Here is a 13,230-nt window from a genome sequence, read left to right as displayed (position 1 = left end):
TGACTTGATTATAGATTTTATATTTTGTTTTACTCGCCAATTTTCCATTTCTGTTTGGCTTTATGCTATGTTCTGTAAGGCAACACTCTTTAACTGTTCTTCTTTTTATGATTTTCTTCTCTATTTTTAGTCATTTATTTTTCATATGAATTTGAAGATAATTTTATGAAATTTCATTGCAAGTATTGTTTGGATTTTAGTTAGAATTCAATATGCATATCAATTTGAGGAACTCAAAGACCTACTTTTTAAACCAGTAGGTCTTCTTCCCCAAGAATGTAGCATAAATGGAATACATTTATTTCATTCCAATACATTTCTTTCTTACTAAATAGATCTCTAAATGTGTTATAATTTTGGTTGCTTAAATGTAATACTTTCCTCATTTCCTTTGCTGATATTTGCCAATAAAATAAAGTTATAATTTTTTATGTTCATCTTATATTCAGCCATCTTACCAAAAAATGTAAGGTTACATGGTAAGATTGAGGAGTGGGTGGGAATTGAATGTGTTGGGGTCTGTGGGCACAGGGCTGGGTTGGCCTGGAGCCTGAGGATATTAGGAAAGGAAGCAGACCAAACATAAGAAGAAAAATTGGTTGTGTCTTCACGGCATTGTGTTAGTGGGAGTTTGTTCCACTATGAGCAGCTGTGAATAACAGAAACCTAAAAAACAGTGGATTACATAGAATAATGTTTATTTCTCTCTTACATTAAGAAGTCTTTTGTAGGCAATTTGGGTTCTATAGTTCTCAGGAACCCAATCTACTTCTATCTTTATATTCTGCTATCCTTCAGATGTGGTCCTCATCATTATGGTCTAAAATGAACTCCAGGCATCACATCCATCTGCCAAGTAGGATGATGGAGAAAAGGGAAGAAGAGACAAAAGACACATTGAAGGTATATCATAAATTTCCTAGAAGCTGCCACACACTAATTCTACTCACTCTGTTGGCCAGAACTGAATTGTATGGTTATGTCTAGTTCCAAGGGATGCTGGGAAATATTTTTATTTAAGATAAAAATTCTAAAGACTATAAGGATTTTATTCCAAGTCAAGATTCTAAAATGGTGATAATAGACGTATTGGGATTAGCAACCAGTGGTCTCTGACGCAGGTATGTTTGTAAGGAGGTGAGGGCATGTGTTTTCTTTTGTAGCTCTCAGCTGCTAGTGCAGAAAGGAGAAGGAGCAGTTGAATGGAATATGGTGCAGGGGATTGAGGGGCTGCAGAAGAATAGGAGTGCCAGGCATGGAGGGTGTGGGAGAGAGAACAGTTTAAGTCTGGTTGGAAAGGAAAGAAGGCTGCATAGAGGACGATAGACTGGGAGAAATAAGAGGCATCAAGGGATTCGTGGTCTTAGGCTGAAACATAGATGCACAGCTAGATGGCTGGGAGGCAGTGTCTGAAAATGGCATGTTTGGCAGTGATCAGATGAACAGTGTGGATGTAGCAGTGAGTGATTGATGTGGAAGGGTGATGAGGATCATTCAATGCAAGGAAGGTAACATTTGGCATTGGAGGGTTCTCCCCCTGCACACTGACCTGCTCCAGGAGGATGGCAGGAGTAGGGAGACAGAGAAATTCAGGGAAGTTGGTGTAGTTAGATAGCTTGAACCCCAAAGGAATTACACAGGAGGAGAGTATTGGTTTTGAAACACATAGGAATGTGAGGACTCTGATCCCACCTCCTGGCTTCATCTGCTGAACCAGGTAGATATGTAGACATGAGAGAACAAGAAATCATCCCTCAGGATGGCTGTAGAAGGTGCTTGTGGTCAGGGATAAATAGGTCTCAGGGGGGTCCAAGAAGAGAAGAGAACCTTATGTGATGAGGTGTAGGATGAAGGGGATTGATTTGCCCTGGGATAAAGGATTCTAGTGGGCATAGAGGATTTGCAGGAAAGAGGAGCAGCTAGTGTTTGGGAGAAGATACATAGGACAGTATGGGCTTGAGAATGTGAGAACAAATGAGAAGGTTTACAGTTTGGACAGTGATGTAAAGTTTAAAGGATGTAACATTTGGGCATGGGGAGTCCACACAGATCTCTGGGGCCAAGTTGTCTTGGAGAAGTTCCAAGATGTGGGTCCAGAGTGATTTGGGCTAGTACAAGGCTCCTGGCTGTGGGTCAGCCCAAGGATGGGCTCTGAGTGGTTACAGACCACACAGGAATTTCCAACAACCTAAATGTGGAACAGCTGCAGGTCAAAAAGAGATCCATTCCTTCCTTGGAAGTCTCCCTTGCCTAGCTTCCAAGGCTTCTGGGATAAAGTTTGAGCCCAGAAACAACCATCACTCACCCTGCCAGATAACTCTGGCTGCCCAATAGTGCTGAGAATCATGCTCTTCTAACATCTAATTTGATTTAAAATCTTTTATGTTTGAGGTGAACTTTTTCTCTGTTGACAATGGGCTGGGTTTAGCCTATTCATTAGGGGTGGAACTCCTAGCTTGTGGTAAATCCTGATTGGAAAACAATATAAACACATTTCCTGGTAAATGTATAAATATATATAGATGTTGGTTGTTCCCCTCCCCACCACTAATATACACTGTAGAAGCAATTTGAAGCAATTTAGATGTGCTCAGCATCTGGCCATCATAAAAGGTTTCGAGTGAGTCATGATTTTGCATCAACAGAGAGGGTTTGTCTTTCTTGTGGAGAGAATTGTATTCACCTCTCCTTCTGCCTGTGAGCTTCTCTATTACTTTATGATGATCAGTCTGATTTGTGTGTAAAGAGACTGGTGAGATAAGAATTTGGGGAAGGGAAGCAAGGAGAAGAGGAGGAGCACCCAGACAGCTACATATTCAAGGCAAAATAGATTTGGGGAGAATTACCTGTTTTTGCTTTTGAGAAGCAAGCAAGCAAGAAAGAAAGAAAGAAAGAAAGGAAGGAAGAAAGAGAGAGAAATGAAGGAAGAAGGAAAGAGAAAGAAAGAAAAGAAGGAATGAAGGAAGGAAGGAAGGAAGAAAAGAAAGAAAAGAAAGAAAAGAAAGAAAGAAAGAGTGAAAAAAGTGTCATTTTGTGAGTTAGGAGATGACCTCTGCTCCTAGCTGTCGGCTACTCAATCTCTTGGCTCCTCAGTTTGCTCATCTGACAAGTGGGCCCCTTAACGGTTGCCCTATCCAGTTGAGAGGAAAGGAGAGCTCTTGCTTGACAGCTCTGTTGGGTGCCAGCTGGGCTGTGGGCTCCTTAGATCTGCCATCTCATTTAATGCCCAAGACAATCCCATGAGGGAAGTGGCATTAAGCTCTTCTTCAGCTGAAAGAACTGAAACATGGAGAGTCAAAGTGGCTTGTCCAAGATCATAAAGCTTATCAGGACTCAAACCCACATCTGTCTGGCTTCAAATCCTGCATTCTTCCTATTACTTCATGCTAACAATGAGGTCATAGAACACATTCTAGTCTCCTCCTTGGAAGGGAAAAAGCACAAAGTGGCTTCCCTGCTGTAAGGCCCAAGATGTTCCTGCGTCCTTGGTCCCCACAGAGAGCCCAACTAAGCCCAGTTCTGTTTCCTCAGAGCCCTGCTTTCTGCTGTGGGAGCAGGTGGGTTGTTAATCTGATAAACGGCTTCCTGCTGAGGTGGGAGGGGGAGCTACAGGGCTGCTGAATTGCCCTCCAGAGTGGCAGGTGGGAGACTCCTGTGCTTTCACCCACAGAATTGCTTTAGGACTATGATCTGAAAGGATGAGGGCTTTGGGGTTGGTTAGTCTGGGGTAGGAGACCTGGCTCTGCCTCTTGCTAGTATGTGACTTCATCTGCCTTTCAATTTACTCATCAGAAAAATGTGGATAGGAATGCACACCTTAAAGGGTAGATGTGAATATTAAATGAGATAATGTGGGAAATAAGCAAAAGCCTAGCACCTTTGTCATACATTATACACAACCAAGTAAAAGGCAGCTGTTGTTTCCATCAAGGAGGTGGGCAGACTTCCGGGGAGCTATTTAAGCATTGAGTAGTCTTTGTGTCCCATCCCTTATGTCCACATCACAGCCAATCATTTATTATTTATTTTATTTTATTTTATTTTATTTTATTTTATTTTATTTTATTTTATTTTATTTTATGTTATTTATTTTATTTTTTAGAAAATGTGTTCTAAATGCTCTGTCAGCTTCTGGGGAAGAGTATGTATGAGAGAGGCAGCATCCTTCTTCCTGTACAGCTCACAGTTGAGCTGGAGCCACATGTGATAGGGACGTATCTGGTACAGTCACAGAGGGAGCAGGATCTATGAATCTAAGCTTGACTGGCCCAATGAGGTCTGTTAGAGAGTCTGGCATTTTAAAATCCACGCCTTCTCTCTGGGTGTAACAGGGGTCTTGTTATGGAGTTGTGAGACACACTCCTTCCTTTGTGGAGACAGCAAAGGCTAGGCTTATGGACTGCTGAGAGAAGGAGGAGGCAGAGCCCTGGGTGTGGGCGGTCTCCAAGGCAGTCCTGGGGGTGCTTCCCATCTGGTGCTGGGGAAAACCCATCACTTTTGTCAGAGACAGACTGATGCCTCTAGCTCAGAGTTTATGGGATAATTTACTTGTTATCTGAAGCATTTCTACAATGTTAGGTGTTGCCATATCTGCCAGGGATAGTAAATATAGCAGGGACTTGCTCTAGCTCCCAGCTCACCCAGGTCACCTTGATGTTGGGCAGATCAGTGAGCACTTGGGGCCTCTCCTGGAAAGCAGTGAGATGGGTACCTGGGCTCAGGCATGGAACTTGGAGAAAAGGCTCATTGTCAGTCTCCCTGGTACAAGTCCAAGGTACAGCTGTTCTGGGGTTGGATAGGGATAGACAGAGTTCACCCTTCTGGGCTTTTCAGATCTTCCATGATCCAGCCCCTTCCCATTCCACTCTACCCCACTATCCTGCTCATTCCTCAACATCTAGCTAGCAGGCAGTTCCTCATGAGTCCCCAGACACATTGAAGCTCACTCACACCTCACTGGTTTTGTTTGCAACTGGATCCCTACTGTTGAACTTCTCAGCCATAGCTAGCTCATCTTGCAAGCCCAGCTCCCATTCTGCCTTCTCCAGAAAGCTTTCCTTAACTTCTGTAGCACATGTTGACCTTTCTCCTTTCAGATCTCCCCATTTTATTCAACGTTTATTTATTTTTTGGGACAGAGAGAGACAGAGCATGAACGGGGGAGGGGCAGAGAGAGAGGGAGACACAGAATCGGAAACAGGCTCCAGGCTCTGAGCCATCAGCCCAGAGCCTGACGCGGGGCTCGAACTCCCGGACCGCGAGATCGTGACCTGGCTGAAGTCGGACACTTAACCGACTGCGTCACCCAGGCGCCCCAAGATCTCCCCATTTTAGTGACTATGCATTAATTATCTCATGCATTAATTCATTCAATGCATTGACAAGTCTTACTTGCTCTATATGAAAAATACTTCCCAAATCCATCTACTTCTCTCCATCTGTACTGCTTCCCACCCTAGTTACCTCTAGCTTGGATTATTAAATACCCTTGTAACTGGTCTTCCTGCTCTCACTCTGCCTCTCTCCAACTCCTCTGTACTCTGTGGAATATTTAGTGTTATTTTATAAAGGCAAATTAGTTCAGTCACTCTCCTGTTTACAGTCTTCCAGTAGCTTCCCAAACTCATCTCCACAGCTCACAAGGTTCTGCTTTTCTGGTACATGGGTGCCTTCCCAGCCTCTTCTTATCCCATATTTCTTTTGTTCATTCTGCTTCAGACACCTCAGCCTTCTCTCCATTTCCCAAAAAGGCCAAACCATTCCCACTGCCTCAAGGCCTTTCCACTTGCTAAGCCTTCTGCCTAGAATGGTCTCAGCTCCTCAATGCCTACTTCCTTCTTATCACTCAGCATTCTGTTCAACAGTAACCTCCTCAGTGAGGTCTTTCCTGAATACCCAATTCAAAGTAACTCCTTAAGTCACACTTTATCTCATTACACTATTTCCTTTATATTATTAACATTTTCTGAACTTATCTGCTTTCTTTGTACTGTCTCCTTCTTTTCACTAGGTAGGAAGTACCTCCAGAATAGAAACAATATCTGTCTTGTTCACTGCTATATCCTCAGAGTTTAGAATAGTACTTAACATGTATGAAACCAAAATATGTTGCTTAATAACTTATTACATGGATATTAGGTGTCTTCTATGTATGAATCACTGAAAATCAGTAAATACTACCACTAATTAGAAATAAAAATGCCTATCATTGAAACAGGGTTTCACAGAGATGGTCTATGAAACTCTGGTGGTTTGCCAAGGAGTTTGCAACTGGTGTGATGAATTTAGAGAAAAAAATGATCAAACAATTTTGTTCACATACACTTCACTAATTTTATTTTATTTTTTTATTTTTATTTTTTATTTATTTTTATTTTTTCAACATATGAAATTTATTGTCAAATTGGTTTCTATACAACACCCAGTGCTCATCCCAAAAGGTGCCCTCCTCAATACCCATCACCCACCCTCCCCTCCCTCCCACCCCCCATCAACCCTCAGTTTGTTCTCAGTTTTTAAGAGTCTCTTATGTTTTGGCTCTCTCCCGTTCTAACCTCTTTTTTTTTTTTTTCCCTTCCCCTTCCCCATGGGTTTCTGTTAAGTTTCTCAGGATCCACATAAGAGTGAAAACATATGGTATCCGTCTTTCTCTGTATGGCTTATTTCACTTAGCATAACACTCTCCAGTTCCATCCACATTGCTACAAAGGGCCATATTTCATTCTTTCTCATTGCCACGTAGTACTCCATTGACACTTCACTAATTTTAAATGTAAGAGTAATTAAGATTTCTATAGAAATTCTATTACCTTATTAATAATTGTTTTATGATATTCACTGCAACTGTATTGGTCAGTTCATCATAGCTAATTTCAGTGATCAATTATAGATTATTTTGTATAATGTGTTTCACATCTTGTTAGTGTTAAAATTCTTAGTTAAAAACATTTATGTTTTTAAAGTTACTTTCGTATTGTATTAAATCTTATGAATCTAAAGTAATTGAAGGGTACAGTTAATGATGAAGATAATATTATCAATAGTATAATACAGAATAATTCTGTAAGTATATTTATTGAATATGGTTACAGTATGAATATACAGCATGAATCTGTATGAGCTAGGACAAAATAATCTATTAGAGTTTTGAGTTAGTATATTATCTAGAAAAGAGATGTTCAGTTAGGAAATACATTGCTGAATGTTTGAAAATTGGACTTCATTGCATTGTAATGGTCCCCAAAGACACTGTTTCTTGTAACACTTTGCCCTATAGTGGCAAAACGCCACCAAATTTGGACACAATTTTTAAACAAAATACGATTACCTCTCTGGTAAATCAAGTAATATTTCCTAGAGTGAGTGTAGGAAGCTAATTTTGTCAGTAAATGTAAAAAGAGACCAAAATGATAAAAGTGTTATTCAAAATTGTACTTCTTGATGGAAAATTACATATAAGTCATATAATTGTGAAGATCTTTGAATAACCAGCCTAAGAAAATAATAAATACTGGGTTTAGAGAAAAAGCAGAACAAACTTTTGGCACAATTCTTTTATCAAAAGATCCTGTTGAAAGTAAGTAAAGAAAGCAACTAGGTGTGGAACCTGATTCAAGCCAATCTTCATTGAGCTGACTGTAGACACCTTGGTAAAAAGTTGAAAGCAGTTAGTCTCTCTCACTGTTTGGAGTAATTATTAATTTAAAAAATATTATTGTTTTATTTACAGGTTTTAAAATTAAGGTGGGTGGCTAAACATGCTGGATTGAACACATGTTTACTCCCCACTCCCTTCCAAAAGTTGTCAGTAAATGGATTTTTAGTAAAGCATAAAGTGGACTTCTATTTTAATCCATGATGAACTAATAGGGGCCACTTTTATCCTGCCACAGAAATAACTGGAAACTCTTATAAAGAGTATGAAACACCTGTTTTCTGATATTGGACTAGAGGTAGCACAGATTGTGATTCCTGAGAGAAGAGAGAAAAATGAGGCAAGTTCTATTATCACTTAGGTTTCTACCTGGAAGCACATTCCAGATCACGAAGCTGGGAGGGGAATCCCAAGTTTTCCATGGTGGTCACACTTAGTTGAAGAGAGAGATTGGAGTTCAGGGAAACTGAGGCAACTGAAAGTTGTAAGGAAGAATTCCATACAAAAGGGAGTTATACAGAAAAGTTCTCCAGAAATCTCTTTTTAAGTTATTAATTAATAAATTTATTTATTTTTGAGAGAGTGTGTGTGTGAGTGGGGGAGGGTCAGAGGAAAAGAGAGAGAGAATCTTAAGCAGATTCCATGCTCAGCACGACCCCAATGTGAGGCTTGATCCCATGACCCTGGGATCATGACTTGAGCTGCAATCAAGAGTAAGATGCTCAAGCAACTGAGCCACCCAGGTGCACCATAAATACTAAGAAGTAATAAGAAAAAATGAAAAATTTTCTAAATTAGATAAAAATGCTAAGACAAAGATACAAGATGCTAAATAGAATAAACTTACATACACAAAAACTCACATCAAACCATATAATCAAGTTGTTAAAAACTAATATTAAAGAGCTAAAGATAAAAATCAGTACGTACAGAAAAACAAAGATAAGAATTACTACAGGGGTGCCTGGGTGGCTCAGTTGGTTGGGCGACCAGCTTCAGCTCAGGTCATGATCTTATGGTTTGTGAGTTCGAGCCCCTCGTCGGGCTCTGTGCTGACAGCTCAGAGCCTGGAGCCTATTTCAGATTCTGTGTCTCCCTCTCTCTCTACCCCTCCACTGCTCATGCTCTGTGTTTCTCTGTTTCTCAATAATAAATAAAAACGTTAAAAAAAAAAATTTAAAAAAAAAGAGTTACTACAGACTTCATGTCTAAAGCTATGCAAGCCAGGAGAAAATGGAATGGCTTCTTTAAAGTGCCAAAAGAAAAAAATAAGACAATTTGGACATAAGTGAAACTATTTTTCAAACGTGAAGGCAAAAAACAAAAAACAAAAAAAAACATACAAAAAACCCCACAAAAAAACAAAAAGAAAGAGGCTTTTCATACAAACAAAAGTCGAAAGAATTTGTTGTCCAGAAACTTGCACCATGTGAAAGATTATTCAGGCAGAAAGAAAATATCAGGTGGGAATACGGATTTACACAAAGAAATGAAGAGTGCTTGAAATGGCATATATATGAGTAAATATAAAACACTTTCTTCTCCTTCATTTTAAAATGTATTTATAGTTTATAAGTTAAAGCAAAAATTACATGCATGGTAGGATTTAGACCATCTGTAGAAGTGAAATGTGTGACAGTAGTAGCACAAAGGATGGGAGAAATGAAATGATAGTATATTTTTGTTATTACATTTTTACATTATGCCAGAAGTGATATAATAAACATTATTTGAAATACGTGTAAAATGAAAATGTAAATAATAAATAAGTAAAATATACATGTTTTAAATCCTAGAGTAACTACTAAAAAAAAAAAAAACTTCTAAAACAAAGAGGTATAGCTAATAAACTAATCTTGTAGATTAAATGGAGGGCTAAAAATATTCAATTATTACAAAAGAAGTCAGGAATAGGGGCGCCTGGGTGGTTCAGTTGGTTAAGTGTCTGAGTCTTGATTTTTGCTTAGGTTATGTGATTTTACAGTTGGCAAGATTGAACCCATGTCAGGCTCTGCACTGTCTCTCCTATCTCTCTGCCCCTTTCCAACTTGCACACATGTGTTTTCTCTCTCTCTCTCTCTCTCAAATAAACGTTAAAAAAAATTTTTTTTTTAAGTCAGGAGTAAAGGAAAAAAAGAACAATGAACAGATAGGACCAAATAAACAAATAGGAAGATGGTAGAATTAAGCCCAACCATCTTAATAATTATATTTATTATAAAGAATCCAAACACCCCACTTATAAGGCAGAGATGGTAAGACCAACTGGATTAAAAAAGCAAGACCCCTGTGCTTGCTTCAGCAGCACATATACTAAAATTGGAACGATACAGAGAAGATTAGCATGGCCCCTGCGCAAGGATGACACGCAAATTCATGAAGTGTTCCATATTTTTACTAATATAACACTGTATGTCAACTAACTGGAATTAAAGATAATAAAAAAAAGAAAAAAAAAAGCGAGACCCAACTGTGCACTGTCCAGAGGAAACCCATTTTAAATACAAACATACACATAGATTAAAAGGATGGATAACTTATACCATGTAAGCACCAATCATAACAAAACTAGAATGACTGTGTTATATCAAAGTATACCTTAGAACAAGAAATGTCACATGGAATAAATAGGGTCATTTCATAATAATTGAGAGTACAGTTGGTCAAGAGGACATAACAATTCTAAATGTGTGTACACCCAATAACAGAGCTTCAAAATAAATGCAGCAAAAATTGATAGAGAAATGAACAAACTCAGGATTATTGTTAGATATTTCAATATTCTTCCTTCAAACAAACTGAAAAAATTAGTAGAGATATAGAAGATAAAAAACAATACTATCAGCCAACTCAACCTAGTTGACATTTACAGAATACTTTACCAAAAACAGCAGAATACACATTCCTTTCAAGTGCATATGAAACATTCACTGAAGTAGGCCATATTATGAGCCATAAAACAGGGGTGCCTGGGTGGTTCAGTCAGTTGAGTATCTGACTTCAGCTCAGGTCATGATAACGCTTTTTATGAGTTCGAGCTCCTTATTGGACTTGCTGCTGTCAGCACAGAGCCCGTTTCAGATTCTCTGCCTGCTTCTCTTTTCATCCTTCCCCTGCTCATGCTCTCTTTCTCAAAAAAAAATTAAAAAAAACCCCCAATCTCAATTAATGTAAAACAATTAAATCATACAGAGTACGTACGTTCTCTAATAAGAGTGGAATTAAGTTAAAAATTAATAATATATATTCAGAAAAAACAACACACTTCTAAATAATGTAAAGGTAAAGTTAGAAATCACAAGGAAATTTTAAAATATTTTAAATGAAGATGAAAGTTTTCAAACTTATGGGATGCAGCTTAGACAGTCCTTAGAAGAAAATTTATAGCTTATCTTAGAAATGAAGACAGGTCTCAAACCCATGATCTAGACTTCCACCTTAAGAAGCTAGGAGCAGAGGAGCAATTTGAACCCAAAGGAAGTAGAAGAAAGGATATAATAAAGATCAGCAAACAATGAATCAAAAATAGAAAAAAGAGAAAATCAATGAAACTAAAAATTTGATTTTTAAAAATCAATATAATTGATAACATCTAAATAGAATAATCAAGAAAAGACACAAATTATCAGGATCTTGGAAAAGAGAAAACATTTCTAAAATCCTACATTAACTAAGGAGATAAGAAAAGGATATTATGAATAACTATGTGAATACGCTTGAAAACTTGGATGAAATGGGATAATTCCTTGGAAGACACAAATTTTTAACACTGACTCAGGGAGAAATATTCCTGAATATCAATATAATAATGAAAGTAATTAAAATTATATTAAATTCTCCCAGAAATTCTTGATGGTGCCACTGGTGAATTCTATCAAACATTTAAGGAAGAAATAATACCAATCCTTAAGCCATGGAGAACTTTCAGAAAGTAAAATTAGATAGTGAACTTTTCAGTTCATTTTATGAGGCCAATATCAGTTTGATTTCAAAACCAGAGAGAGACATTACAAGAAAAAATTACAAACCAATATCCATTATGGACATAGGTAAAATCCTTAACAACTATTAGCAAAATGAATACTAAAAGGAAAATACATTATGATTCAATGAGTTTATCCCAGGAATGCAAGGCTATTTAATATTTATGTATCAAACAAGTGTAACTTACAACATTAGCAGAAACGAAGGGAAAAAATATCATCTCTATAGATGCATCAAAAGCCTTTGGAAAGATTCAATACTTATTTATGATTTAAAAAGACATAAACCTCAGGGTGCCTGGGGGGCTCAGCTGGTTAAACACCTGACTCTTGATTTTGGCTCAGGTCATGATCTCATGGTTCATGGGTTCGAGCTTCATGTCAGGCTTAGCACTGACAGTGTGGAGCTTGCTTGGGATTCTCTCCCTCTCCCTGTCTCTCTGCCCCTCCCCCCCCCCCACTCATGCGTACACGCTCTCTCTCTTTCTTTCTTTCTCTCAAAATAAATAAATAAACTAAAAAAAAAAAAGGCACAAACCTCTCAGTAAAGTATGAATACCTGGGAACTTCATCAACCTGGTGAAGGGCCTCTCATGAAAACCTACAACTGATGCTATACTTAATGGTAAAAGACTAAACATTTTCCAAGATCTAAGGATGTCTGCTTTTACCACTTATATGTAATATCTTTATGAAGGTCCTAGCTATAGCAGTAAAGGGAGACATACAGATTGGCAAAGAAGAAGTAAAATAGTATTTATTTGCAGATGACATGATTGGGGTATGTAGAAAATCCTAAGGATTCTACAGAAAAACTACTGGAACTAATAAGTACATTGATAAGTTCACAGGATACAAGTTAATGTTTAATTTTTCCCTTGTATACTAGCAATGAATAATTTTGAAATGGAATTTTTAAAATCACTTATAGGGGTCTTGGCTGGCTCAGTCAGAAGAGCATGCAACTCTTGATTTTGGGGTCATGAGTTTAAGTCCAATGTTGGGTGTAGAGATTACTTAAATAAACTTTAAAAAAATACTTAAACTGTTTCAAAAGTAAAAATAAAAATACCATTTACAATAGCATATGAAACACCCTAGCTTGGGGAGATTGTATGTGAGGGGAAATAGGGGTTACATAGAAACTCTCTGTACTTGGATTTTGTTGTGAACCTAAAACTGCTCTAAAAACTGAAGTCTATTTTTTAAAAAACAAACAAAAACACATGACATATTCAAAGACACATTTTACAAGATTTGTTTGAGATTTGTACACTAAAAACTACCAAACATTACTGCATTAGAGTAGACCTACATGAATGGAGAGATATACCATGTTTGTGGACAAGAAGATTTAATGTTGTTAAGATGTCAGTTTTTCCAAATTGACCTGTAGATTCAGTGCAATCACAATCAAGCTGATTCTAAAATTTACAGGGTAACACAAAGAACCTAGAATGGCCAGAACAATTTTGAATGGAACAAAGTTGGAAGTCTTACGCTACTTAATCTGAAGACTCCCTATAAAGTTGCAATTATCAAGACATTCTGGTACTAGTATAGGGATAGATATAATGGTTAATAGAAGATGAT

The 13,230-nt window shown here is 37.8% G+C and overlaps 1 long non-coding RNA gene and 1 other non-coding gene across 3 annotated transcripts in view; both read left to right on the top strand.

Annotated features, from left to right (window-relative positions):
- Positions 1-13,230, top strand: part of LOC109502463 — a 33,626-nt gene that overhangs the window by 12,619 nt on the left and 7,777 nt on the right. For both annotated transcript variants that reach the window (XR_006584552.1, XR_002161064.3), the window contains exon 3: positions 799-3,557. This is a non-coding gene — a long non-coding RNA (uncharacterized LOC109502463). The remainder of the gene's footprint in view (positions 1-798; positions 3,558-13,230) is intronic.
- Positions 9,944-10,050, top strand: LOC111562016. Its single transcript, XR_002745077.2, has one exon. It is a non-coding gene; the product is annotated as a U6 spliceosomal RNA (small nuclear RNA).

This window comes from Felis catus, chromosome C1 (genome assembly GCF_018350175.1).
Source record: "Felis catus isolate Fca126 chromosome C1, F.catus_Fca126_mat1.0, whole genome shotgun sequence".
In the NCBI taxonomy this organism is placed as follows: domain Eukaryota; kingdom Metazoa; phylum Chordata; class Mammalia; order Carnivora; family Felidae; genus Felis; species Felis catus.
The sequence above is the reverse complement of the archived record's forward strand: the minus strand, read 5'-3'. Positions and strand labels throughout refer to the sequence as shown.